Source organism: Martes martes (genome assembly GCF_963455335.1).
Source record: "Martes martes genome assembly, chromosome: 10".
Classification (NCBI taxonomy): Eukaryota; Metazoa; Chordata; class Mammalia; order Carnivora; family Mustelidae; genus Martes; species Martes martes.
In genome coordinates this window covers 68,975,850-69,003,578 of record NC_137898.1, presented here as the reverse complement: position 1 = coordinate 69,003,578, position 27,729 = coordinate 68,975,850, and the positions used below count along the sequence as shown (strand labels likewise).

At 36.5% G+C, this 27,729-nt stretch overlaps 1 protein-coding gene across 5 annotated transcripts in view; it reads left to right on the top strand.

Moving 5' to 3' along the window:
- DLG2 (discs large MAGUK scaffold protein 2) overlaps positions 1-27,729 on the top strand; it is a gene marked incomplete at its 5' end in the record, with an annotated part of 887,937 nt that overhangs the window by 344,962 nt on the left and 515,246 nt on the right. The window lies entirely within an intron of this gene.

Below are 27,729 nucleotides of genomic sequence, written 5' to 3'. Positions count from 1 at the left end.
GGATATGCCATAGTCCACCGACAGCGTACTCTCTTCTCTTAGTTTCTGACATTCAGTCCTCACCTAGAAATCCGAAATGGTGCGGTAGTGGTTTTCACAGAGGTCAAGGAAATCAATACTCTAAATAGGAACTCACAGAATGAAAAGGACAGATTTATATGGGAATGTCCTTATGTTTTTATAAACCATTGGCGTTTTCTATAAATTTTTAATTTTACTGTATCTTTGTGACTTGGCTGGCACATACATTCCTTCTCATTTTTAAGATCTAAATGGTGACTCCTCATTTAGTAAAACAGTAATATGAATGATAATAATTAAACTAGTCTCTTTCAAAATAAGTTATTGTATTTTTATAATACTGTTGTGATTTGTTTTGATTTGTAATACTTTCATGTGTCACACCCAACAAGTACCACATAATATTTTATACTTGCTATAGTCAAAATAGAAAAAATAGAATAGAAAAAATTTATTTTTTCTAAATGCAAATCTCTCTCTCTTTTTTTTTAAGATTTTATTTATTTATTTGACAAAGGGAGAGAGATCACAAGTAGACAGAGAGGCAGGCAGAGAGAGAGGGGGAAGCAGGTTCCCTGCCGAGCAGAGAGCCCGATGTGGGGCTCAATCCCAGGACCCTGAGATCATGACCCGAGCTGAAGGCAGAGGCTTAACCCACTGAGCCACCCAGGCACCTCTAAATGCTCGCAGATCTCTTGAGTAATTGCGGTTACTCTGGGGAGTCACACGAACAGTAAGATGAATTATTACACTAATTTTTAAGAACAGTCATTTGGCCTGTGCTCTTCAGAATGATGACATTTAATATTAGCTTAAAAGTATTTCAAATATTTTAAGAAAAATCCAATAATTGGCTTAACAGTTTTTTAAATATTTTTAGAAGATTATGACTAGATAGTTATTGTATTATTTGAGTAAATCATTTCTCCTTCCCTTAAAATCTACCTAATCTCTAATGCTAGATGGGATTAAAAAGGAAGTAAGTACACTGCCTTCTCTAGAAGGCCGTTCTGGCTGGTATTTAATAACTCAGACCCAGGAGTCAGACAGGACTAAGTTTAAAAGCCTGATTCAGCCACTTACCAGCAGAGTGATATTGGTTGGACGAATCCCCTCATTATTAAATGGGGATCATAATGGTAGTATCTGTCCCACAGGGTTTATGAAAATTAAACATTTAACTAAATCTTGCTGGTTAAAAGTGTAGCCTCCAGAGCTAAACTGCTACCTCTGCAGCATACTAGCTGTTTGACCTTGAGCAAATTGCTTAACCTCTCTGAGCCTTAATTTTCTCATCTACAAAATGCAGATAATAATAGTAGTTGCCCCTAGAAATGTGAGGATTAGATGAGCCAATTCACTAAACTAATTAGAACAGTGGCTGGCCCTAATTGACTCCCAAACAAATATTACCTGTATATACGTGTTATTTGTAATATGTTTTACAACGAATAGCTTCAAACTTTGCTACAATTGCTTGGTAATGTAATGAAAATATACAAAGATGCCCCATGGGCTAAATTCAAACGGATTAAAATCACATAATTAAATCTGGAGAAAAAAAAAAGAAGTATTTGCATACCACAATGTCTGGTAGTATGAAAGGAAAGACTTTCTAACCTCTACACATTTACTAAAACCCTATTTGCAAGGTGGTCTAAAGATAAACAATTTGACCATCACATGATTTCTATGAAAAATATATGCTATTTACAAACAGCAAGTAGGTATTTCTACAATTCAATTAACGGTGATTATTCAGCACCACCCTAAAGCGAACACAGTTTGAAGCACTCAGCAAAGCATTAGCATCTATTAGCAGGCCTGCTGCTAGCTGAGTCACTAGCTAGCTCGCTGACCTCTAGCTGCTCAACAGAGCACTTCAAGGTTCTTGTGAATCCATAGCCAAAACTCCTTAATTTTAGCAGGAACAGTTTTGGGGGATCTTTGATGCCAGGGTCCCCTCTGGCTGGTTTATTTCAGTCTGAACTGTTATCTCCTTTGAGCAGAGAGTAGGACAGGAACTGCCATAGGACATAAAAAGGGGGAAGTGGGGACAGGTGAGTGTAATCCAATGAGAATACCCTGGCAATAACCCAAAATACATGGCAGACGACTGATAGCTTTGGTTTACTGAGGCATGAAGAACCAGGAGAGTATTAGAACTTAACCTCACTTCCCAGGAAGCAGGGTCCTGCCATATCCCTAAAGAGGGGTGTGGGCCTGTTAGTTCTGTTGGGATTACGTTGAGTCAATCACACATTTTTATACTGTCACCACCCAAAGGTCACTGACGGGAATTTGTTTTTCCCAAAGTTTATTGACACACAAGGAAAGAAAAGGTGTTAGTCATTGTTTAAATTCCTAATGTATTTCCCAGTGCCTTAAACATGGGAAGTGCTGAATTAGTAAGTTGAATAATTAAATTAGATTCTGCACTAAATATGACGGTACCTTACAATGTTAGCTTTACTTAGCACCTCTTAATTCATAGATTTTGAATGGCAAGATATTTAAAATAAATTTCTTGGGATGCCTGGGTGGCTCAATCATGTAAGCATCTGCCTTCAGCTCAGGTCATGATCCCGGGGTCCTGGAATCAAGTCCCCCATAGGGCTCTTTGCTCAGCGGGGAGCGTGCTTCTCCCTCTGTCTGCAGCTCCCCCTGCTTATGCTCGCTTGCTTTCTCTTTCTCTGGAAAACAAACAAACAAACAAATAAGTAAGCAAATAAAGTCTTTTAAAAAATTAAAGAAATTTCTGCCAATGTTTAGCTCCTACTGTGGAAACTGTCATGCACCTGGGAGGATAAAGATAAATCAGATGTGATTCTGATGGAAGAATCAGAAAGTTCTCATGGGCAAGAAAGACATAAAGTCTACTAACTTTAATGCAAGGCAAAACGAAATCAGCTCTGTGATGGAATATGTGTCATGATTCATCTTGACCAGGAAAGCCAAAATGCTCCAGAACATTTAAAATTTTAGCATATGCTCACAGGTCCTTATGGACCCTTTGTTGAGCACGTGGGCATTCTCTATAGTCCATCAACTCTCTAGCCAACTGGGCTAACTAACCTCGATTATGCGTGTGCAATACAGAGCTAACTGGATGTCTTCATCAATTTAGTCCTTCAATGATTCAAGAAATATTAAGTATTTCTTATGTTCCTGGCACAGAGGCTGACAATGGAGATTCATGGAAAAAGTAGAAATAGTTCTTGCTCAAGGAGATGATAGCCTAATGTAGAAAATACCCACAATGTATGTTGGGAAACATGCTAGCTAGAATGAGCATAAAAGATTATAAAGTGGCCAATCAAATAGAGGGTCAAAGAAGACTTCTTTAAGGAAGTGCCACTTAAGCCAAACCTTGAAAGAAAAAGAAAAATAGAAGTAAGCTAGATAAAGGGTAGAGAAGAGCATCCAGACAGAAGTAAAAGCATGTGTGTATGAAGGCCCTAAAGTAGAAAAGATCTAGATAAGGAAGTCGATTGTGACAGGTGTTTAATGAGAGGATAGTGAATGACATGAAATGATACTGTCACGGTAAGTGGTACTCGATCACCCAAAGCCTTGTTGACCACATTTAAAGATATGTTATTTTATTTCAAGATAAAGCAGCAAGAAATTATTGCAAAATTTTCAGCATGGGAGTGACGTGGTCAAAATAGTCATTTTCAGAAGATCATTTGGTTGCTGTGAAGAAAATGCATTGAAGGGGCATGAGTGGGAACAGAGATCAGTTAGGGGTTACTTGCAGAAGGTCAAGAAAAATGGATGGAATCCAGCTAAATGTCAGAAATGTAATTTTTTAAAAGATCTTATTTATTTATTTGTCAGAGAGAGAGAGAAAGAGCACAAGCAGGAGGAGCTGCAAGCAGAGGGAGAAGCAGCTTCCTTGCTGAGCAAAGAGCCCTAGGTAGGACTCATCCCAAGACCCCGGGATCATGACCTGAGCCAAAGGCAGACGCTTAACTGACTGAGCCACCAGGCATCCCTCAGAGATATAATTGATGCCACTTATTGATCTTGATGGGGACTATGTCCAAGGATAAGGCCCAGTTTTCTAATGGAGCAATTGAATGTGTTAGGATACCATCTATGAGACTGGCACGACTGGGGAGGAGCCACTGTGGGGAGATTAGGAATTCACTTTTGAACATGTTGAAAGACTGTGATGCATTTGAAAAGGGTTTCCAGAAGGCAGAACTGGAAGATATCTGTCTGCAATCCCCACCAAGGTAATATTCTGAATTTACCCTATATTTTCTCAAATATCTGGAATTGGGTAAATACTGAATATTGACTCTCTCTTCAAAAAATCTTTAATGTAAAGATGGTAAATATGGCTATATTAGCTATTTTGAACAGTTATAATAAAAATAAGAATCTATTTTTGTAGATATTCTTAATGCCCAGACTATTCTTATTTTGGGATTCTTTTTGTTTTGTTTATTTATGGTTTTTTTTCTAGTTATATAGATGACAGTGTTAAGGGATTCTTGAAAAATAACTTGCGATAGATTTAAATATATAGTTTTCTAATTCTATACCCTTATGTTTATTCCATAATTGTACAAAGTACTAATTCCAAAATGACCTTCAGTATATGTGATTCTGTCTCTGTAACAGTGCTGATCTTCCCAATATTCAACTAGAATTATCTGGCTGGTGATTTATGACCCCATATTTCACTAATAAATATTTGGGGAATAGCCACAAATAATTTAGAATGTCTTTCCTTAACAGTATGTAAAAATCTCCCTAACCTCACAGTTATAGATTTGGTCATTGCAAGCAGCTGGAGTGTCTGTGGACAGTTTAGGGGGGGAAAAAGGGGTAATCATGTATAGGAAGTAGCATTTAGGCAAATTCATTTAAATTTGCCAAGTGCCAAGCAACCAAAAATACACAAGGAAGAAAATCTGAAGTGGGCATGTGGTTCCCCAGGAAGTTGGTTTACAACAAAAGTCTTTCTAGTGACTTTCCTAAGAACACACTGTCATAATTTCTAAGAAGCTATATGATTAAACACAAGCAGCCTTGTTCCTATGGCCTGAGCCAAAGAAGCCAAAACCTATATAAGCAATGAGATGTCTTTCTTAAGATGTTCTTATTGCTTAAGAATTATACAACTAGGTTAAGGCCAAGCTCTACAACTGAAAAATTTCAGGCCATAACTTTGTTAATATCCCAAAGTAGACTTGCATGTGGCTTTATTTTAGCCAGTTTATTAAATCTGAAGTAGTGATAAAGTCCATCTAGCAAAACATTTCTACAATTCTTCATTATTTACAAAACATATTTTTAATATTTAAAATGTTTTAATTTTTTCACACTCGCACATATGTGTTGCACTTTCATAGGTCTGTAATAACGCAAACTGAAAATGCTATGATGATTATTATTCCCAAATAAGTATAAAATACCCCAGCCCTAAGGGTCATTACACTAATGGCTACTTATAAAGTGTATACTTCAGTGATTGGAAAAGTCAGATATGTAGCGGGGAGGTTCCCAGGCATCTTTAAGTAGATGTGGGTCCCAGAACATGTGTCTTAACCTCTCTGTGTCTCAACCTTCCTCATCTGCAAAATCGACAGGACCTGATTATCTAATTTATAAGTTTATCTTCAGGATAGCAATTGTAAATTTTAAGTACATATTTGTATTATTTTTAGTCTTTGTATTAACATAATTTGCTACAATTTGATTTTAAAAAGCAGCAAAGCCCATACTCATCCCAGTGCTTTCTTTTCTTTTTTTTTTTAGTTTAAATTCATTTAGCCAAAATGTAGTACATTCTTAGTTTTTAGTGTTGTGTTCAATGATTCATTAGTTGTGTATCACACCCAGTGCTCATCACATCTCCAGTGCTTTAAAAGAAACTCTTCTAGTATTTTATACAATCTTGTTTCTTAGTATTATTTGTTGACTATTATTTGTTGACTATTTATTAAAATAAAAAGTTAATTAAAATGTTTTAATATTCAGCATTTCCAGATGAAGCAAATATATTTAGATATATACAAATATATACATATATATTTATATTTGCATGTTATCCCAAATTCCTTTCTTTTAATTTAATTTTATTTTTTCAGTGTTCCAAGGTTCATTGTTTATGTGCTACACGCAGTGCTCCATGCAATCTGTACCCTCCTTAATACCCAGCGCCAGAATCAGCCATCCCCCTACCCTCCTCCTTTCCAAAACTCTCAGTTTGTTTCTCACAGTCCACAGTCTCATGGGTCATCTACCTCTCTGATTTCCCCCAATTCACTTTTCCTTTCCTTCTCCTAATGTCCTCCATGTTATTCCTTATGCTCCACAAGTAAGTGAAACCATATGATAATTGACTCTCTCTGCTTGACTTATTTCACTCAGCATAATCTCCTCCAGTCCCATCCATGTTGATACAAATGTTGGGTATTCATCTTTTCTGATGGAGGCATAATATTCCATTGTATATATGGACCATATCTTTTTTTTTTTTTTTTTTTTTTTTATTTGTCAGAGAGAGAGAGGAGCGAGAGTGAGCACAAGTAGACAGAGTGGCAGGCAGAGGCAGAGGGAGAAGCAGGCTCCCTGCCGAGCAAGGAGCCCGATGTGGGACTCGATCCCAGGACGCTGGGATCATGACCTGAGCCGAAGGCAGCTGCTTAACCAACTGAGCCACCCAGGCGTCCCTATGGACCATATCTTTATCCATTTGTCTGTTGAAGGGCGTCTTCGCTCTATCCACAGTTTGGCTAATGTGGCGATTGCTGCTGTGAACACTGTGGTACAAATGGCCCTTCTGTTCACTTGTCTGTATCTTTGGGGTAAATACCCAATAGTGCAATTGCAGGGTCCTGGGGTAACTCTATTTTTAATTTCTTAAGGAATCTCCACACTGTTTTCCAAAGTGGCTGCACCAACTTGTATTCCCACCAACAGTGTAAGAGGGTTCCCCTTTCTCCACATCCTCTCCAACACACGTTGTTTACTGTCTTGTTAATTTTGGCCATTCTAGGTGGTATAAGGTGGTATCTCACTGTGGTTTTGATTTGAATCTCACTGATGGCTAATGATGATGAACATTTTTTCATGTGTCTGTTAGCCATTTGTATGTCTTCATTGGAGAAGTGTCTGTTCATGTCTTCTTCCTAGTTTTTGACATGATTATCTGTTTTGGGGGAGTTGAGTTTGAGAATTCTTTATAGATCTTGGATATCAACCCTTTGTCTGTAGTGTCATTTGTGAATATCTTCTCCCATTCCGTGGATTGCCTCTGTTTTGTTGACTGTTTCCTTTGCTGTGCAGAAGCTTTTGATCTTGATGAGGTCCCAAAAGTTCATTTTTGCTTTTGTTTCCTTTGCCTTTGGAGACATGTCTTGAAAGAAGTTGCTGTGGCTGATGTCAAAGAGGTTACTGCCTATGTTCTCTTGGACTTTGATAGATTCCTGCCTCACTCTGAGGTCTTTTATCCATTTTGATTTTATCTTTGTGTATGTTAGCCCAGATTCCTGTATGCATATGCAAATACACACACACACACAACATATTGGCATTAGTATATATACATGCACATATATTGTATATGCAATTGAGTTCTCTCTGGCTCTAGTCAAATTTATTTCTAACAGTGTCTGAGTTATAATGTGGCATATGAATCTGTTTCATGAAAGTGTGCATATATGTTTATATGCATGTATTTTTCCCTAGTTTTCCTAGTATGGGCAAACATTTCAGTAGACTCCATGTGCAGAAATAACTCCAAGCATGTTGAAAACTGACCTCATGATGTCCCCTTAGTACCACCTTCCACCACAAGGCTTCACCAGCGTAATCTCCTGCTCTGATCTCTCCAGTTAAGTCAAAGGTTATCCTAGTCACCCAATTAAAAAGCTCAGAGTCCTTTTATTTTGATTCTTCTCTCTTCCCTACTGCTTTTATTGAGTCAGGCATCATGTCCTTTGGAAGTTACCTCCACCACAACTAATCTTCTCTTTAAAAACTCCACTGCTGTTACTGTGAGGTCCATATCTGCCATTATGTATTGTCTGAGCTACTGCAGTAGACCATTGCCAATCCCTCCCTCCCTGCTTATATGCTCCTCCTTGATAAATTTTGCAAAAATCACAGCTCTGTGCATTGTTTTCCCCTGCTCAGAAGTCTCCAGAGGTTCTTCATTGCCATTAGGTAAAAATCTAAATCTCTTGCCACGGCATTTCATGCCCCCTATGATCTCCTTCTCCTCCAGGGACAAAATTCCATCTCAGCCTTCTCTTCTGTCTTCTCTCCTTCATGCATCTCCACATCCAGGGAAGCCAGACTCTGTACAATTTCTTAAACACGAGACATACTCTCCTGCCCCTAGGACTTTGCTCATCCCATTCCCATCTTTGGAATGCCTTTCTTTACCACTGTGACCACTGCCTGTCAGAATCATATCCAGCCCCCAAAAGCCAAGCTGGTTCAGTTTTATCTCCTCACTGAACTGTCAGAGACTGATCAAATTAAAAGTAATCTTTCACTTCTAAGGACTTCAGAAGTGCTTTATTGCTTTCTCTCTGCTCATGCTTTTGTTACCTTGTGATCCAAGCAACCCATAGGGTGTAGGAAGGATAGATATCAGCAGCCTAAGTTAAGAAGATGAACAAGCTGCTAATTCTCACACTTAAGATACTGAGTTTATGATTTCTGCCCCGACCTGTGCAAATTAGAAGCATTTGATGAATGCTGAAAATACAAACTCTAGATATAGCCTGTACCAGACTCTGAGCAGTAAGTGGAGGAGAGTCCAAGACAGATCATGACCATTACCGCAATATGGAAGGCAGAAAAAGGAATGGCCAAGATGTAAGATGCATGATTTTATGGCCAGGAGTAAAACCCTTGCATTGCCCCCCCCCTTTTTAAATTTTATTGAAACAATCTGTTCAAGAGATTGGGATGAAACAGTATTTGAAGCATTCTAACACTTTGCTCTAAAGGCTGATTTATCAAAAACCAGTTTTCAAGTTACTGAGGATTTTTATTTTATTTTTTCTTAATAGCCCACTTGACAGATTTATTGTCCAGCTTAGTTAAAGATTAATGTGGCATACGTCCAGTATTATAGACAGAGGATTTCTCAGGTATCTAACTTAAATGAAGTTTATGACTTGTCTCTATCTGCATTCTCTTTTTTTTTTCCCCTAATCTGTCCTTGTTCCGCCATCTACTCTTGTCTCTTCTCTCTCTGACACTAATGGGACTGGAGTGAACTTCCTCAGAGTTGATGTGGGGCACTCATCTGACAGTTTTCAGAGATGGTTCCTTGGTAAATTATTCTACAACTTGAATTTTGGCATCTGGGCCTACAGCAAACAATAGTGTTCTGTGAACATTTGAATATACTAAGATTTTAGTTGAAAATTAAATGTATCCTCCTTACACATACTGCAGAGATTGCCAGCCCCGAAACCATTCTTTTTATTCCCTTTGTCCATGGATAGCTTTGCTGATGGCGTTCTCTAACAAGCTGGGCTACTGTCACCTGACTATGATAAGTCAGAAGTGTTTAGGAGAGCACAGTTTTCAGATGTTCGCAATTCAGCTGTTCATACCCAAGCAGTTCACCAGGTCTGTGGATCAAAACTGAACATGAAGATTATGCAACTGCTTTTATTACTGGCATCCAACCATGCACTCCATCGAGGGACATCACGCATTCCCCCCTTTTCTTACCATGGGGTAAATTATAACATGTATTCATTTTGAATGCATATGCAAGTGTGTCCCTGAATGCAAGGCACAGTTTACTTTCTATTTAGGCCCATGTCCTGGGCTCTGAGTTCTAAGTGGCAGGTAGGCCTATCTGTGGTGAAGGACCGTTCTGAATAATGGTTTGATTCTTAGTAAGCACAAATGGCAAATTCAGCTGTTTGGCATGAGGTCTCAAAACAGAACATTTTCCTTTTAGTGCTAAAATTTTTCTGTCCTTTTGAATTACCAGAATTGTTCCCTTGAGTACACAGGGGAATTTGCTTGACTTCATGTGCAGTGAAACCTCTTATTGAAGTATAATATTCAGAGTCAAAAAGAAAATGCCTGTTTGTATTAAGCCAGAGAACCAGTCTTCTTGGAAATATATTGTGCCTCAGTCACCACTCCCTGTCCCCCAAAAGAATTAATCCTTTTTTTAAATTGGACAAAGGACAACACGTTGGATGAGTTCACCTTGCTCTGAGGAACTTTCTATAGAATTTCTTGAATACGTACACAGTTAGTCCTTGATTATTTCTGGGTGAAAGATATATCCTTTGGATTGTGGGGTTCTTTCTCTGAGCTAGTATTTGGTCAGTCTTCATAAGGATATCCATAAAAAGCTTTCTCCTGAAATCTTGAAGCAAGTTATTTGTTCATGAAAAACAAACTACAGACATGGCCACTGTAATCACTCTGTTGTGTACATTCTACATTATTGGAGAGTAAAACAACTGACTATATTTGCTGAATCCTTTTGGAAATTAAGGAATGATGCCACTCCTCTCATTTGCCTTTTCAGGCTAACATGTGGCCATTGTTTATTTCCGTAGTTTATTTCTTTGCTGTGTAGAGCTAGCTCATAACTTTTAATGGAATTTGTGATTAATGTCTCCTTAACAAATCTTTAAAGTCAAAATTATTTTACCATGAAAGCTTCGGATTGCAAAAATGCATTGTAGTACGTAGGTGTAGCTTTGATTTTTTTTTGACATTTATAAAACAAAAGTTTTATAATTCACACAGCAAATACTGTTTACCTAACTATAAATACTTGCTGAGGTAAATACCTGTATACTATTTCTTAAAGTTTTAAAAGGAAATGTGTTGCCGTGGTAAATACTGTGACTATAAATCTTTCCACTTTATGGCCAGTAGCAAAGCAATTTTATTAGGATTTGGACAGCACCTTAGTTAAAGTCCTTCCTTTACCTAACTATTAAATGGGAATAATATTAAGAGGCTGCCTTGGTTTTCATGAGAATTTAATGAAATCCCAGGTACATGTTAGTGCCCAAAAAGTTTAATATATTCCTCTTCATTGTCTACACTTTTAAGAAGCAAACACATGCAGAAAATAATCATCCATTCACTCAATAAATATTTTATTTCAAAAACATTTATTGAGCCAGGCAGTTCAAAGTACAAAAACAAAAGAATATCAATAAATAAAGAAGTGTTGGCTTTTCTCCCAAATACTTTCTTAAAATATAGGCATTAATCTAGACTAAAATAACATAGTCCTCTTTTGACTAGGATGAGTTTCATGCTAAATTTATTGCAGTCCCCTAACTAAATCCATTCTGGTTCCCTAACTCATCAACCAACATACATTAAATTATTCTCCTCCTATGGAACATTGAGATCCAATAAAATTAAAGATTGTGGTATTTTTTATTCATGAACCATGACTTCAGGGGCCATCAGCTGTCAGTCAAAAGCCTTGCGCTACACGGACTTTGTCCCTGAGTGTAATCCAATTGCAGCTGGATACCTTGGACACTTTATCCCTTACAGAAAAGTTAATAAGGGAGATAAAATCTCTGCTTGTAAACTCCATAAAAAATGGCAACTCAGGGATTTGTAAACATGAAATATGTTATGGGTTTGCCAGTTATGAGGTCCTACCAAGAATCCACTGAAAGTTGGAAATTTCCACAATAAAGATGATCTTAGGAAAAGCTGAGAATTATCAGTAAAGGCTAAAAAGAGAGCAGTTAAGAAAAAGGAAAAAGTAAAAATAAGAAAGAAGACAAACAAGGCACATTTATTTAGGCGAGTCAGTCCCTGATCATCATGAATGAAGAAAGCATAGAGAGTTTGTTCAGTGTACACATTAATCTAAGGAAGAAGGACTTCAGTAGTTGCTTCCCAGGAACCCAAAAATATTTGCTGGATATTCATGAGCAACTGAGTCATATGGGAAAAGTTAGCCTTCATAGACCCACTCATTTGAATAAACTGAATGTGGTAACTACTAGTTGTTTAAAATCATAATAATGTTGACGTGCAAGAATTCTTACATGTCAAATATTCTAATCTCTCAAAATGCACACACTAATTTATGTATTTGACAGAACTGTAACAAACACCTTTTACTCACGCCAGGTACAAGTTGGAGATAGAGACATGGTATGCCCTCAAGGGAGATAGTGGTCCCACTATAGTGTGTGGAATGTGCATGTATGTAATAATTCTAGTACCACCAAATAAATACAGATACAGGTTTTTACAAGGACTTCAATTTCTGCTTCAGTGCTCTGGGAAGAAGCAGCTTTCCAACACTGGTGACAGCTGTTCCCTTGGGAGTATTGCCCCATTCACTGGATTTCTCCCCCTCCCAAAGTTGAGCTGAAAGCTGGAGTTCCTTTGAAGCTGTCTATTGATGTCATTCCTGCCCTCTCCAGCTACAATGGACAACTCTTCATAGGACAGCCCCTCATTCATTTGTAGGACACTGTCAAGTCTCCATTTAAACCTCTCTCCTTTAGACTAAGGAATCCTCACATATTAACCATTCCTGATTCATCATATTTTCAGACCCTCTATTTTACTGTTTCTATTCTATGAATTTTCTCCATTTTGGCAATATCCCTCCTAAATAAAAATATACAGAACTGTATATAGAGATCCCTTGATATGTTTGTAAGTACAAACCACAGTAAATAGAGTTTTGTATATGAACACCATATTTTAATATAATATAAAACTGTGTTAGCTTTGTTTTTAAGACCCTTTTTGTTGGTTCTATCCAAATTACATATTTATATATGTAAATATTTCATATGAACTACTGGCTTTTATATATATTACATTTCTGTCTTACAACAATTGATTTTTTTTAAAGATTTTATTTATTTGACAGAGAGATCACAAGTAAGCAGAGAGGCAGGCAGAGAGAAGAGGGGGAAGCAGACTCCCCACTGAGCAGAGAGCCTGATGTGGGGCTCGATCCCAGGACCCTGAGATCATGACCTGAGTCAAAGGCAGAGGCTTTACCCACTGAGCCACCGAGGTGCCCCACAACAATTGATTTTTGATGTCCATTTATAAATTTCCTCTTATCTCCACTAAATATAGGACTATTGGACTGAGCCTAGCATCCAGACCTACTGGTATCATTCTTGATAGTAATTTAACCATTCCTTGTATTAGCCATCCTTTACTCATTTGTGTCCATTACAAGTGACCTAAAGGCAGACAGATGATAGAATAATTAGAAACAGGATGGAATTAGTCAGGGATACGTTGCCCAGTTAACATAGATATGAAAGTGAATCCCACAGATATAAGAAAAGACTGAGCAAAAAAATAACAAAGATAAAAAGAATGCCTATTATTTTGAGTCATTATATTGTACACCTGAAACTAATATAATACTGATGTTAATTATACTTCAAAATAATAATAATAAAAATAATAATAATAGTGTCTATAGGCAAAGTTTTCCATGAAGCAGATTATATGTATTCCTAAAGAAATAGTTTCCAGGTTATAAGGACAGAGTAATCTTATCTGCTCACAGAAATTCTCTCCTCCAGTAACACAAAATGAACAACCCATAAGGAAATGACCGATAACAACATCAAAATTTTTTTCTAATAGTGATGTATTGCATGGAGCACTGGGTGTGGTGCATAAACAATGAATTCTGGAACACTGAAAAGAAATAAAATAAAATTCAAAAAAATTCATTAAAAAATAGTGATGAAAAAAGGAATGAAACACAACTTAATATTGTACTCTTAAAAAACTGTGACGAAGGACAGAAAGAGTTTTAGATAGGCTTAGGAAGGCTCAGATTCCCATTCCCTTCCTGAAACTCAGTCGGTAACTGACAAAAACCTGAGACTTCTCATAGTTTCAGGTAAATCTAGAGAAGAGTACACTGACCTGGCAGGCTATCTTTTTTCAAAGAGTAGTTGACAATTGAAACTTGCTGTTGGGAGAATCTAAAGTGGGGGAATTGAGCAGTAATGGCGATCTTCTCTGATGGAAGTTAAGGTTCTGTAACAACACCCTGAATTAGAGAAATGACCCAAGTAGATGTACCTTGGTCTAGGACAAGAATCTCAAAGATAGCAGAATTTGGGTGTTCTAAGAAAAACGGCACTGTTGACTACAGCCTCTACTGAGCTCTCCCCAAATGCCTTCCCCAGTTTTTGCCTCATGTGCCAAAGTGATTAGAACACAGAATATCTAGACCCCCTCCCCACTACTGTGACTCAGAAGGAAAAACAAAATGTTTAGAGGTGTAAATGAAAAGAGTGAAGTAGGCATATATACTTTTTCAGAGCAAAGAGCATCTGATTGAATTGCCCAATCATGAGCAGGATGGAAACATTTTAATAACTCCAAATATACCACAATCAAAATGAAAAAGAAGCATCCTCATTAAAATCTAACTTTGTAAGCACTTACATATAGATAGTACTTACATATGTTCTAAGTGTTGTATATGTAGCTACATCTATATATCTCTTATCATCCCTGTAAGAATTCCAGTGTTATTATATATGCAGGTATTAGATTCAATATCTTGCCAGAAAATACACAAATAGTGACAGAGACAGGATAGAATTGTCTGGCTCCAGAACTCAAGCTATTACCCCTAGGTGATCTTGGTCTTCATAACCTGCAAACAAAAGGAAGAAAGAAATAAGACAAATAGCTCAAACTAAATTCAGGGAGCAGAAAGAAATTATTCATGATTCATGCTATAGAAGAACTTAAGAAAATAAATTCAATAAAGTGGGGCTCCTGGGTGGCTCAGTGGGTTAAAGCCTTTGCCTTCAGCTCAGGTCATGATCTCAGGATCCTGGGATTGAGCCCCACATCGGGCTCTCTGCTCAGCAGGGAGCCTGCTTCCCCCTCTCTCGCCACCTGCCTCTCTGCCTACTTGTGATCTCTCCCCGTGTCAAACAAATAAGTAAAATCTTAAAAAAAAAAAAAAAGAAAAGAAATTCAATAAAGTAAGTGCTGAAAGACAAAATTATAAATCTACGGACTGAGCTGCAAAGAAAAATTACGGACCTGAGGAATCCAATAAAGGGCCTAATAGCATCTTTATAGAACTCATGAATATAGTGTAAACAGTAAGAAAAAAAAATGTCACTGAAGTTAATGACAAAGAGCAAAACTTGATATAGTCATACTGAGCACAAGGTTTAAAAAATAAAAGGAGAAAGGAATATTCTAAAGCTATATCCAACAAGCACTGCAGAGTTTTGAGAAAAAGAGCTGGTGGCCCAGGGTGTTGAGACAAGGCAAGGGTTCAAAAAATGTATCGTCAGCCATGCAGACTTTCTAAAATATACTATCACAGCTATTGTTTACATTGTTCCAGACATAAATTTGCTTATGAATTGAAAAGTGAAAAAATATTCTTATTTGTGATGATAAACCAAAGAAAATCATCCAAAAAATATTTAAAACAATAAAAGAATTGAGTAAGGTAGCTATGCATAAAACTAATGTATAGAAATCAATCAGCAATATATCCATGTATATAAACACAGTAACCACTTAAAAGATCTAGTGAAAGAAAATATACCATTTACAATAGCAACAAAAATGGTAAACACTTAAGAATAAGCTTTTTAATAAACGTGAGATTTATATAAAGGTAGCGTTAAAATGTTACTAGGGGAATATATAAGAAGAGAACACCAATATATATCATTGAAAAGGAAAATGCAGCATTAAATATGTCAATTTTAACTTTTATACTAAAAATTTAAAGGAAAAATACTAATGAAAAAAATTTGAACCAGTTTATATGGAAAAGTTAATCAGCAAGAATAGTGAAGAAAATTCAGAAAAAAAAAATGAGGTATGTCCAGGTCAGGCAGATACTAAACATATTATAAAGCTGTGATAATTAAAAATTGAAAAGATATATCAAAATAAAAGACCAAAATACATAATGAACTTTGAGAAATTTCATATATGATAAAGGTGGCATTTTGAATGAAGAGGGGAAGAGAGATTGTTTAGTAAGTCATATTGGAAAACCTGCATCTATCTTTAAATTAATCAATTAATTAGTTAATTAATTAAATTGTATCCCTATTTCACAACCTAAACCCAAATAAGTTGTCACTCAATCAAATTTTTATAGTTAAAAATGAAAACATAGACCTACAAAGGTAGAGATGGGTAAACGGAACTGGAGTAAAATTCGTAACTTTTGTTTATTAAAAGAGAAAAAAAGAAAGCCATACAGTGCAGAAAATATTCCCACTAAAGCTATCATACTCTGTACAATTGTCAATCCTACTCCTAATGAAAAAACTGTAAATTAAAGTACAAGATGCCACTTTTCATCTGTCAAACTGTCTACATTCAAAAGCTGTGGCAATGCATTGTATTGACATGTGGAGAAAGAGGCTGATTCACACATTGCTGCAGAGTATACACTGCTTCATTATCTTAAAAAGCAATTTTAAAATACCTCCAGCTTTTTAAATGTTCAAACCATTTGGTGTTGTGCTTAGTGATTGTACTTCTAGGAATTCATCCTATAAATGAACTTGTGTATGTGTGAAATAAAGTTACTTGCAACAATAGCTCTAGTATCAAAAAATACAAACCACCCGAATGACAAAGGAATGGCTACAATCATAGTACATCCCTGTAGTATGATGCCAATTATCTGTTAAAAAAATGAGGAGCTCTGTATGTACACTTAAGGAACAAAATCCCATATATGTTGGTAAGCCACATACAGTGCATACAGTATACATAATGTTTTACCATAAGTTCAAAAGAAAAATGAATATAAACAACATGTTTGTATATACATAGAAGATATTTAGAAATATAATAGTGGTTGCCTCAACAGAGAAACTGTGTGAGAGGAAAATGTATTTTTTAACTATATACTTTTTGTACCTTTTGGACTTTCTATCACGTACACATACTATGCATCTTAAAATAAGAAAAATATTTTTTAAGGAAAAACAAAGTTTGGAAATGGAAGGATGAGCAGATACACAAAGAGAAATAGGCTAGGCAATATTAATACCAACAATATAGAATTCAGGTTTTATTTTTAAGTGCTTATTTATTTTCTGGTTATAAAAAGTAAAGCATTATGTATAATGAAATGATAATCACTCATAAGAAATAGCATTAACATTTATAAAACTAAAAGCATAAAGTATGACACTATATACCTAAAACATGGGGAGAAGAATGGATTCAAACTTAAGATGGGCTTCTATATGCAGATGTTATATATAAACCTAATAGTAACTGCTATCAAAAAATGATAAAAGATATACGAAAAATAAAGAGAAAGGAATCCAAGTATATCACTTGAGAAAGCCAACTTACGGAGAGAGTAAAGAGAAGGGAAGAAGGGAACAGAGAAGATCCACAAAAACAAATACCACAACATTTAAAAATGGCAATAAATACATACCTATCAATAATTACTTTGAATATAAATAGTCAAAATACTCTAATCAAAAGACATAGGGAAAGAGAGGGAGAAAAGCAGACTCCTGGCTGAACAGGGATGCCAACATGGGACTCACTCCCACAAGCCTGAGATCATGACCTGAGCCCAAATCAGGACTCAGATGCTTAACCAACTGAGCCATCCAGGCACCCCAGACAAAATTGACTTTAAAACAAAGACTGTAACGAGAGAGACAAAGAAGACAAATAAAGACACTACGTAATCATTAACGGGACAATCCAGCAAGAAGACATAACAATTACAAATATTTACACACCCAACATGGACACACCCAAATATATAAAATAATTAATAACAAATATAAAGGAAGTCAATAGTAATAAAATGATAGTCGGGGACTTTAACACCCCCACTTACATCAACAGACAGAAAATCAAGAAAACAGTAGCTTTAAGTGACGCCATGGGCCAGATGGATTTAATAGATGTATTCAGAATATCCCATCCCAAAACAGCAGAATATACATTCTTTTCAAGTGCACATGGAACATTCTCCAAAATAGATCACATGTTAGGTCATAAAACAAGTCTCAGGAAATTATAAAGATAGAAGTCATTCCTCGCATCTTTTTTGACCAAATGTAATGAAACTGGAAATCAACCACCAGGGAAAAAAAAAAAAAAAGGAAGACTACAAATACATGGAGGTTAAATAACATCTACTAAACAATGAATGGGTAAACCAAGAAATCAAATAGGAAATCAAAAAGTACATGGAAACAAATGAAAATGAAAACACAATGAACCAAAATCTTTGGGGTTGCAAAAGCAGTTTTAAGAGGGAAGTTTATAGCAATTGCAGGTCTACCTCATGAAGCAGGAAAATTTCAGACAACCTAAACTTACACCTAACAGAGCTAGAAAAAAGAAGAACAAAACCCAAATCTAGTAGAGGAAAGGAAATGATAAAGATTAGAGCAGAAATAAATGGTATAGACACTAAACAAACAAACAAACAAACACAATGAAATCAGGAGCTGATTCTTTGAAAAGATCAATAAAATCAATAAATCTCTAGCCAAACTCATAAAAAGAGAAAGAAGGTGAGAGAGGACTCAAATAAACCGAATCAGAAACAAAAGAAGAGAAATAGCAATGGACATCACAGAAATACAAAGGGTTGTAGAATATTATGACAAATCATATAACAACAAAGTGGACAAGCTAGAAGAAACGAATAAATTTCTAGAAATTCACAACCTACCAAAACTTCCAATCAGGGAGAAATAGAAAATTTGGACAGACTGATTACTGGCAAGGAGACTGAATCAGTAATCAAAAACTTCTAAAAAACAATACTCCAGGATCAGACAGCTTCACAGGTGAATTCTACCAAACATTTGAAGAGTAATACCCATTCTTTCAAACTTTTCCAAAAGAACAAGAAGGAAAACTTCCAAATTCATTCTATGAGGCAGCATTACCCTGATTTTAAACCAGATAAACACATACACAAAAAAGGGAACTATAGGCCAATATCTGTGATGAATATAGATGTCTCTACATCTTAAAGAACTGGAGAATCAACAACAAATTAAGCCAACGCCACACACAAGAAGGGAAATAAGATTAGAGCAGAGATCAATGAGATAGAAACTAAAGATACAGTAGAACGCATCAATGAAACTAGAAGCTGGTTTTTTTAAAGAATCAATAAGATCGATAAACCATTGGCCAAACTAATCCAAAAGAAAAGAGAGAAGGCCCAAATTAATAAAATTATGAATGAAAAGGGACAGAGAGATCACAACTAACACCAAGGAAACAGAAACAATCATCAGAAATTATTATCAACAGTTATATGCCAATAAGTTAAGCAACCTAGATGAAATGGATGCATTCCTGGAAAACTATAAACTTCCAAAATTGAACCAGGAAGAAATTGACAACCTGAATAGACTGATATCTGTAACGAGATTGAAGCAGTGATCCAAAACCTCCCAAAAAACAAGAGCCCAGGACCTGATGGATTCCCTGGGGAATTCTACCAAACTTTCAAAGGAGAAATAACACCTATTCTCCTGAAGCTGTTTCAAAAAATTGAAGCAGAAGGAAAACTTCCAGACTCTTTTTATGAAGCCAGCATTACCCTGATCCCCAAACCAGGCAAAGACCCCACCAAAAAGGAGAATTTCAGACCAATATCCTTGATGAATATGGATGCTAAGATTCTCAACAAGATCCTAGCAAATAGGATTCAACAGCACATTAAAAAGATTATCCACCATGACCAGATGGGATTCATCCCTGGGTTTCAAGGATGGTTCAACATTCACAAATCAATCAATGTGATAGAACAAATCAATAAGAGAAGAGAGAAGAACCACATGAACCATAAGAACCTCTCAATTGATACAGAAAAAGCATTTGATAAAATCCAGCATCCATTCCTGATTAAAACACTTCAAAGTATAGGGATAGAGGGAACATTCCTGAACTTCATAAAATCTATCTATGAAAGACCCACAGCAAATATCATCCTCAATGGGAAAAAGCTGACAGCCTTCCCGTTGAGATCAGGAACACGCAAGGATGCCCACTCTCACCACTCTTGTTCAACATAGTATTAGAAGTCCTAGCAACTGCAATCAGAAAACAAAGAGAAATAAAAGGTATCCAAATTGGCAATGAAGAAGTCAAACTCTCTCTCTTTGCAGATGACTTGATACTCTATATGGAAAACCCAAAAGACCTCACCCCCAAACTACTAGAACTCATACAGCAATTCAGTAATGTGGCAGGATACAAAGTCAATGTACAAAAATAAGTTGCTTTCTTATACACTAACAATGAAAACACAGAAAGGGAAATGAGAGAATCGATTCTATTTACTATAGCACCAGGAACCATAAGATGCAAAAATCCTCAACAAAGTATTAGCAAACCAAATCCAACAATACATTTTTTTAAAAATCCCACAATCAAGTAGGATTTATTCCAGGGATGCAAGGTGGTTCAATATTTGCAAATCAATCAACATGATACCTTACATCAATAAGCGAAAGGATAAAAATCATAGGATCATTTCAAGAATTCAGAAAAAGCATTTGACAAAGTACAATATCCATTCTTGATAAAAACCCTCAACAAAGGAGGTTTAGAGGGAACATACCTCAATATAAGAAAGGCTTTATAAGAAAAACCTACAACAAATATCTCACTTAATGTGGGGAAAATTGAGAGTCTTTCCCTTAAGATCAGGAACAAGATAAGGATGTCACCACTTTTATTTAGCATAGGACTGGAAGTCCTACCCACAGCAATCAGATATGAGAAAGGAATAAAAGGTATCCAAATTAGTAAGGAAGAAATACAACTTTCACTATTTGCAAATGACATAATACTATCTACAGAAAACCCTAAAGACTCTATCAGGAAGCTATTGGAACTGCTAAGTGAATTCAATACATTTACAGGATATAAAAACAGTGTATCCATAGCATTTCTATACACTAGTAATGAAGCAACCAAAAGAGAAGTTAAGAAAGCAATCTCATTTACAATTGCACCAAAAAAATAAAATACCTAGGAATAAACTTAACCAAAGAAGTGAAAGACCTGTTCTCTGAAAAATATAAAACCTGATGAAAGAAACTGAAGACAACACAAAGGAATAGAAAGACATTCCATGTTCATGGATTGGAAGAACAAATATTGTTAAAATGTCTATACTACCCAAAGCCATCTACAGATTTAATGCAATCCCTGTCGAAACACCAATAGCATTTTTCACAGAACTAGAGCAAACTATCTTAAAATTTGTATGAAACCACAAAAGACCTCAAATCACTGAATTAATCTTGAAAAAAGAAAAACAAATCTGGAGGTATCACAATTTTAGCCTTCGGGTTATATCACAAAGCTGTAGTAATCAAAACAGTGTGGTACTATCACAAAAATAAACACATAGATCAATAGAACAGAATAGAAAGCCCAGAAATAAACCCACAATTCTATGGTCAGTTAATCTTCAACAAAGGATGCAAGAATATGCAATGAGACAAAGACAGTCTCTTCAACAAATGGTGTTGAGAAAACTGGATGGCTACATGCAAAAGAATGAAACTAGACCACGCACATTACACCATACACAAAAATAAGCCCCAAATAGAATAAGAATCTAAGTGTGAGACCTGAAACCATAAAAATTCAAGAGAGCACAGGCAGTAATTTCTCTGACATTGGTCATAAAACCTTTCTAGATATGTCTCCTGAGACAAGGGAAACAAAAGCAAAAATAAACTATTGGGATTACATCAAAATAAAAAGCTTCTGCACAGCAAAGGAAACAACCAATGAAATTAAAAAACATCCTACTGAATGGGAGAAGATATTTGTGAGTGAGATACATGATAAAATGTTAGTATCCAAAATATTTAAAGAAGTGATACAGCTCAACCCCTCCAAAAACAAATAATGCAATTTAAAAATGGGCAGGGGACATGGACAGACATTTCTTCAAAGAAGAAATACAGATGGCCAGCAGACACATGAAAAGATGCTCAATATCACTCATCATCAGGGAAATGCCAATCAAAGCTACAAAGAGATATCACCTCACAGAATGTCTAAATGTCAGAATGGCTAAAATCAAAAACATGAGAAACAACAGGTGTTGCTGAGGATGTGGAGAAATAGGAAACTTTGTGCACTGTTGGTGGGAATGAAACTGGTGCAGCCACTGTGGAAGACAGTATGGAGTTTCCTCAAAAAATTAAAAATAGAACTACCTTATGATCCAGGATTTGCACTACTGGGCATTTACCCAAAGAATTAAAAAAAAAAATCTAAAGATTTCCATGTACCCCTTGTTATAGCAGTGTTATTTACAATAGCCATGATATGGAAGCAACCTAAGTATCCATTGATAGATGAATGAATAAAGATGTGGTGAGGGGCGCCTGAGTGGCACCGTTGGTTAAGCATCTGCCTTCGGCTTACATCATGTCCCTGGGGTCCTGGAATTGAGCCCCACTCCGGCTCTCTTCTCAATAGGGAGTTTCCCTGTACCTCTCCTTCCACTCCTCCCCACTCCTGGTTGTGCTCTCTCACTCAATTATCTCTCTCTCTCAAATAAATAAATAAAATCTTGAAAAAAAGGAAGATGCAGGGAATATATGTATATAGAGAGAATGTTACTCAGCCATAAAAAAGAATGAATATCGCCATTTACAATGACATGGATGGACCTAGAGAATATAATGCTAAGCAACATAAGCCAGTCTGAGAAAGACAAATACCATCTGATTTCATGCATATGTGGAATTCAAGAAACAAAGAAAATAAACAAAGAACAAAAAAGGAGACAAATCAAAAAACAGACTCCTAACTATAGAGAGCAAACAGATGGTTACCAGAGGGGAGGTGGGTGGAAGGGAGGGATGAAATAGGTAAAGAGTATTAAAGAGTACACTTAGTTCAATGAGCACTGAGTAATATATAGAATTATTAAGTTGCTGTATTGTACACCTGGAATGAATATAACATTGTATGTTAAGTACCCTGGAATTTAAAAAAAAAAACAACTACGAACATTCAAAATACATGAAGAAATGGAAAGAAATACCACTTGATATTGAAAGACGTTTGATTAGGAAGAGAAATGCTGAATGGATTCGCTTCATTCATTCAACAGACATCTAGTCTATTATCTTTCACATGCACCACAGAATATAGAAATAAGTAAGACATTTCTCTCTCCTTCAATTACAATTACTTGGCCCTTGAACAGTACAATCCTTCCACCAGAAATATCTTGAACTATGGTTTTGTACACTGAAATCCGTATGCTCTCTGAACAGTCTTAAGAGTCTCTCTTGAACCAAGATGGATCAAAACTATTGTTTTCCCTGTCAGGCCTACTCTTCTCTCATAAAAAGAAACTAGACTTTTTTTTTTTTTTTTTTTTTGATAAATCTTGTCTTCGGAAACATCAACTGTCTTTTTTCTTTGATACTCTATTCTTTCCCAGGTGTTTGCACTTTGATTTTCTGGTGAATTGAAGCAGCGTGTGGTTCTTCTTTAAGAATATAAATGTTAGAACAAAAGGCGCTTAGTTTTTAGAAGTCTTTTCTCTATGCTTAAGCTAACTCTCTGAGACTCTGCATTTACATTAACTAATACAAGAGTTTTCTACATCTATCATCACATGGATTTCTTCACTGCTCTAAATAGCACAGTAGTGTATTCATTTGCTCGATTATCTGTCATACACATTTCTACCCTGGGTTGTTACTGGCAACAGGCATTTCAGATGGCCCAAAAGATTGGTGGTGATCATTAGGTCAAACTTCCGAAGGGTTATACTTTGCATGAGAGCTTGGAAACCAAATTTGACAGTTGAGTGTTTGGCAGCTCACCAACTGTTTGATGAAATTGAATTGCTCCCTTCTAAATCTCTCCTTCAGTGCTTGGAAATTAGTCTCCATTCTCTCATAGAAGGCACCCTGACCCAATCAATGGGGGGAGTCGCGCCTGGTTACTTTGCTCATTAACTTAGTTGCTAGAGTTGCTCAATATGTAAATCACAACCTTTAAAGGTTTTACCTGGAACTTTCTCTTGAAACTTTTCTTAAGAAAACTCTTTAGGTTTTCAAAAAGATAAGAAAAACAAAAATCATTGAAATGATTATTAGATATTTACAACATTAGTTATAAATTCAATACAATTTCTCAGGAATAAAACATAACTATTAAGAATAGTGCCTGGAAGGGATGCCTGGGTGGCTCGGTGGGTTAAAGCCTCTGCGTTCAGCTCAGGTCGTGATCCTGGGGTCCTGGGATTGAGCCCCCATCAGGCTCTCTGCTCAGCAGAGAGCCTGCTTCCTCCTCTCTCTCTGCCTGCCTCTCAGCCTACTTACGATCTTTGTCAAATAAATAAATTTTTTAAAATCTTAAAAAAAAAAAAAGAATAGTGCTGGGGAAAAAAATGGAATAGTTAATTGTGAAAAGCTTCAGCTCTGCTCCTACTTTTTATATTCGTGATGCCTTTGAGTTAATACCAGTGACATGATTTGATAAGACATTTGTTAGAGTGGAGCATTTGATCCATTAGACAATGTTTTAAAAAACAATTTGAGACTTCTGCCTTATTTTTTTCTGCCTTGTTTCTCAAGTCCTAATACTAACAATTCATTTTCATGGAGGAGATCAGATATTTTATGAGGAAACAGCCACTTTGGTTTTTCAGTAACTTGCTCTCAAAATTTAATATGTTATGATATATAAGAATATAAATTTAGGAAAGGAAATTATGGAGGTTTTCAAACATCTTCTTTCTATCACCTCAAAGCCTATAATTCCCTAAGACTCAGTGTTGGCACCTCCTTATTTCTCTAGCTACCTCTCCTCCTACATAGTCTCATCTGGTCCTACGGTTTTAATTTCCATCCTTATACTTTATATTTAATATAGTTATCTTCATGCTATGTATCTAATAGTCATTTCAAGTTAGCATATATAAATTGTAATTCTTAATTTTATTTTTCACAACCAGCTCCTCCTGGAGTCTTCCTTAGCTCATTAAATTTATGACACCTAGTTGCTTAGGACAAAAATGTATTAGAAGTCATCATTGGGGTGCCTAGGTGGCTCAGTCACTGAAGCATCTGCCTTTGGCTCGGGTCACGATCCTGGGGTCCTGGGAGTGAGCCCTGCGTTGGGCTCCCTGCTCAGCTGAAAGACTGCTGCTTCTCCCTTTCCCTCTGCCTCTGCCTGCCATTTCCCTTGCTTGTGCTCTCTCCTCTCTCTCCCTCACTCTTCCTCTCTCTCTCTCTCTCTCTCTTGCTGTCTCAAATAAATACATAAAATATTTTTTTAAAGAAAGAAGTCATCCTTGATTTTTCTTTCTTGCCTATACCCAAATATATTACCAAACCCTGTCAACTCTATCCTTAAAATAAATTGAGTTCTTCACCCTTTTTATCAACTCTGCTCTTGCTGCAATAATCCAAAAAGCCATCACTTCTTACCCAGACTATTCTAATAGTATTCAAACTAGTCACTTTTTCTACTTTGTCTCTTCTACAATCTATTCTCCATACAACAGCCAGAGTGATTTTTTTTTTTTTAAACTCAGATTGTATCAATTCAACCTTCTTCATACTACCTAGTAGCTTCACTTCCCACTTAAATCCAGGGCTTTACAGTAGTCCACATGACTCTCTGGCTACCCCTATGACTTCATCTATCAATTTTCCTTTCCCCTTAGGGCTTCGGTCTTGCTGACTTTCTTGCTGCTGCTGCACAATTACAAACATGTTTCTTCCTAGGGCCTTTGCACTTCCATTTTCTGCCTGGAACACTCTACCCCATGATGTTCACATAGCTTTTCTCTTCCTTTATTCAGAGCTTTATTTTTCCTCATAGCATGTACCTCCACCCAGCATTATATCAAGATTCTATTCATTTCTTTATATTGGAATATAAGCCCCAGGAGGACAGAAAGTTTTGTTTTCTTCATTGCTATACCCCCAGACATCTATAATAGCAGCTCTCACAAAATGTTCAATAAGTGTTTGCTGAAAAGTGAGAAAAATACTGAAGTGTTGCAATACAAAAAAAAGTCTGTTCATCTAAAAGGCAGAACCAGGGAGAGTAAGTATGATGGGGTAGCAGATCTTGGCTTGATGAAAAGTAAGCCTTGAGAGCAATGAGAACTCCCAGACGCTAGAGCATGGGGCCTTGCAACCATCACAGTGAGCTCTATTACTCAAGAGTTCAGGAAGAGGCTAAAGGGATCCTTTTCTAGAGGAGAGCTCCAACTGGATCATCTCTTAAGCCCTCTTCACCTTTTTTTTTTAAGATTTTATTTATTCATTTATTTATTTTAATTTTTTGTTTGTTTGTTTAATTTTTTTAAGAGTTTATTTATTTATTTTTTAAGTCACAAAATTGGGAAATTTTTAATAAAATATTTCTTAAAAAAACAAAACATTAATTTCTAGAGATTTTCCATAGGCGTCTTCTGTACATAACTTTAATCTTTGGTGCCTTCAGATGCCCTGCTGCTCCGTGTTGACTGCCTTTAGAGCCTGACTTCCGTAGGTGTGCCCTGCAGGTCCAGACGGGTGTCAGTCACCACCTTCTCCTCCAAAGCATTGCTTGGAAAATCAGGACTATTTTATGACAATTTCTAGTGAGGGAGAGTGTAGGAGGGAGAAGCAGACTCCCTGCTGAGTAGGGAGCCTGATACGGGACTTGATCCCAAGACTCCAGGATCATGACCTGAGCCGAAGGCGGTCACTTAACCAACTGAGCCACCCAGGTGCCCCAAGCCCTCTTCACCTTTAAGAGTCTATGTTGGGGGGTAGAAGGTGGAGAAAGAAAAGCTTGCATTTGATTAGTTGATGAATATAAACATGAGGCAATTTATTTATAGATACAAATACTTTAGATAACTCTGCAAAAAGATCCCCAGAAAAGGAATGAAGTGGTCTCCCACTTCATCCACGATCTATTTGGGGATGCCAGACAGGCGTGTCATTGTGTGTATAAGGAGCCTTTCTGATATACAGAGGGCTCCAAGCCACTGACCTCTTGCTGCGCTCTGGCTACTTGCTGTCTCCTGTCAGATGGTGGCCAAATGCACTAGGTGCAAATTTACATTCTCTTGAATGTGAGCTTTTAAATGAACCTCGTTGCTCTTCTATCCTAAGTCATATTGAGGAAAGACTGACCCCCATCTATGCTTTTAGTTTGTAAAGGACTCAGGGAAAGTTATTGCGGTGTGAGATATTCTGTAGAAAATTCAAGGAAGAGCATCAAAATTATTCAAAAGTTTATGCTGTTTTTTGGAAGAATTTGTCATTGGAAAGAAGGTGCGGAGAAATATATATCTCAAGCACCTGCTGTGTACCCAATGTTTGATCTTCACCGTTTACTGAGCTCCGATGCTATGTGAAGTGTTTTGTAAACTTTTGTACCCTATTTGTTGAATGAACTGGATCAAGTAAGGTAAAATCAGAAGCCAGCTGTATTTTTTTTTTCCTTCTGCCCTCCCACAAACCCCTTTGAAGATAAATTCACCCTGGCCTTTGATACAATCTCAGGCAGGTCACTTATAATAATCATTGAACGTCAACTCCAATCTAACAATTCCCTAACTTTAATGTAGTTAAATATAAAATAAAATCCCCGAGCTCTTACCTGATTTAAAATGCCTGCTCTTTCCCAGCTCCACCTTACTGGAGACGGAGCGCTCTGCAATGAAGA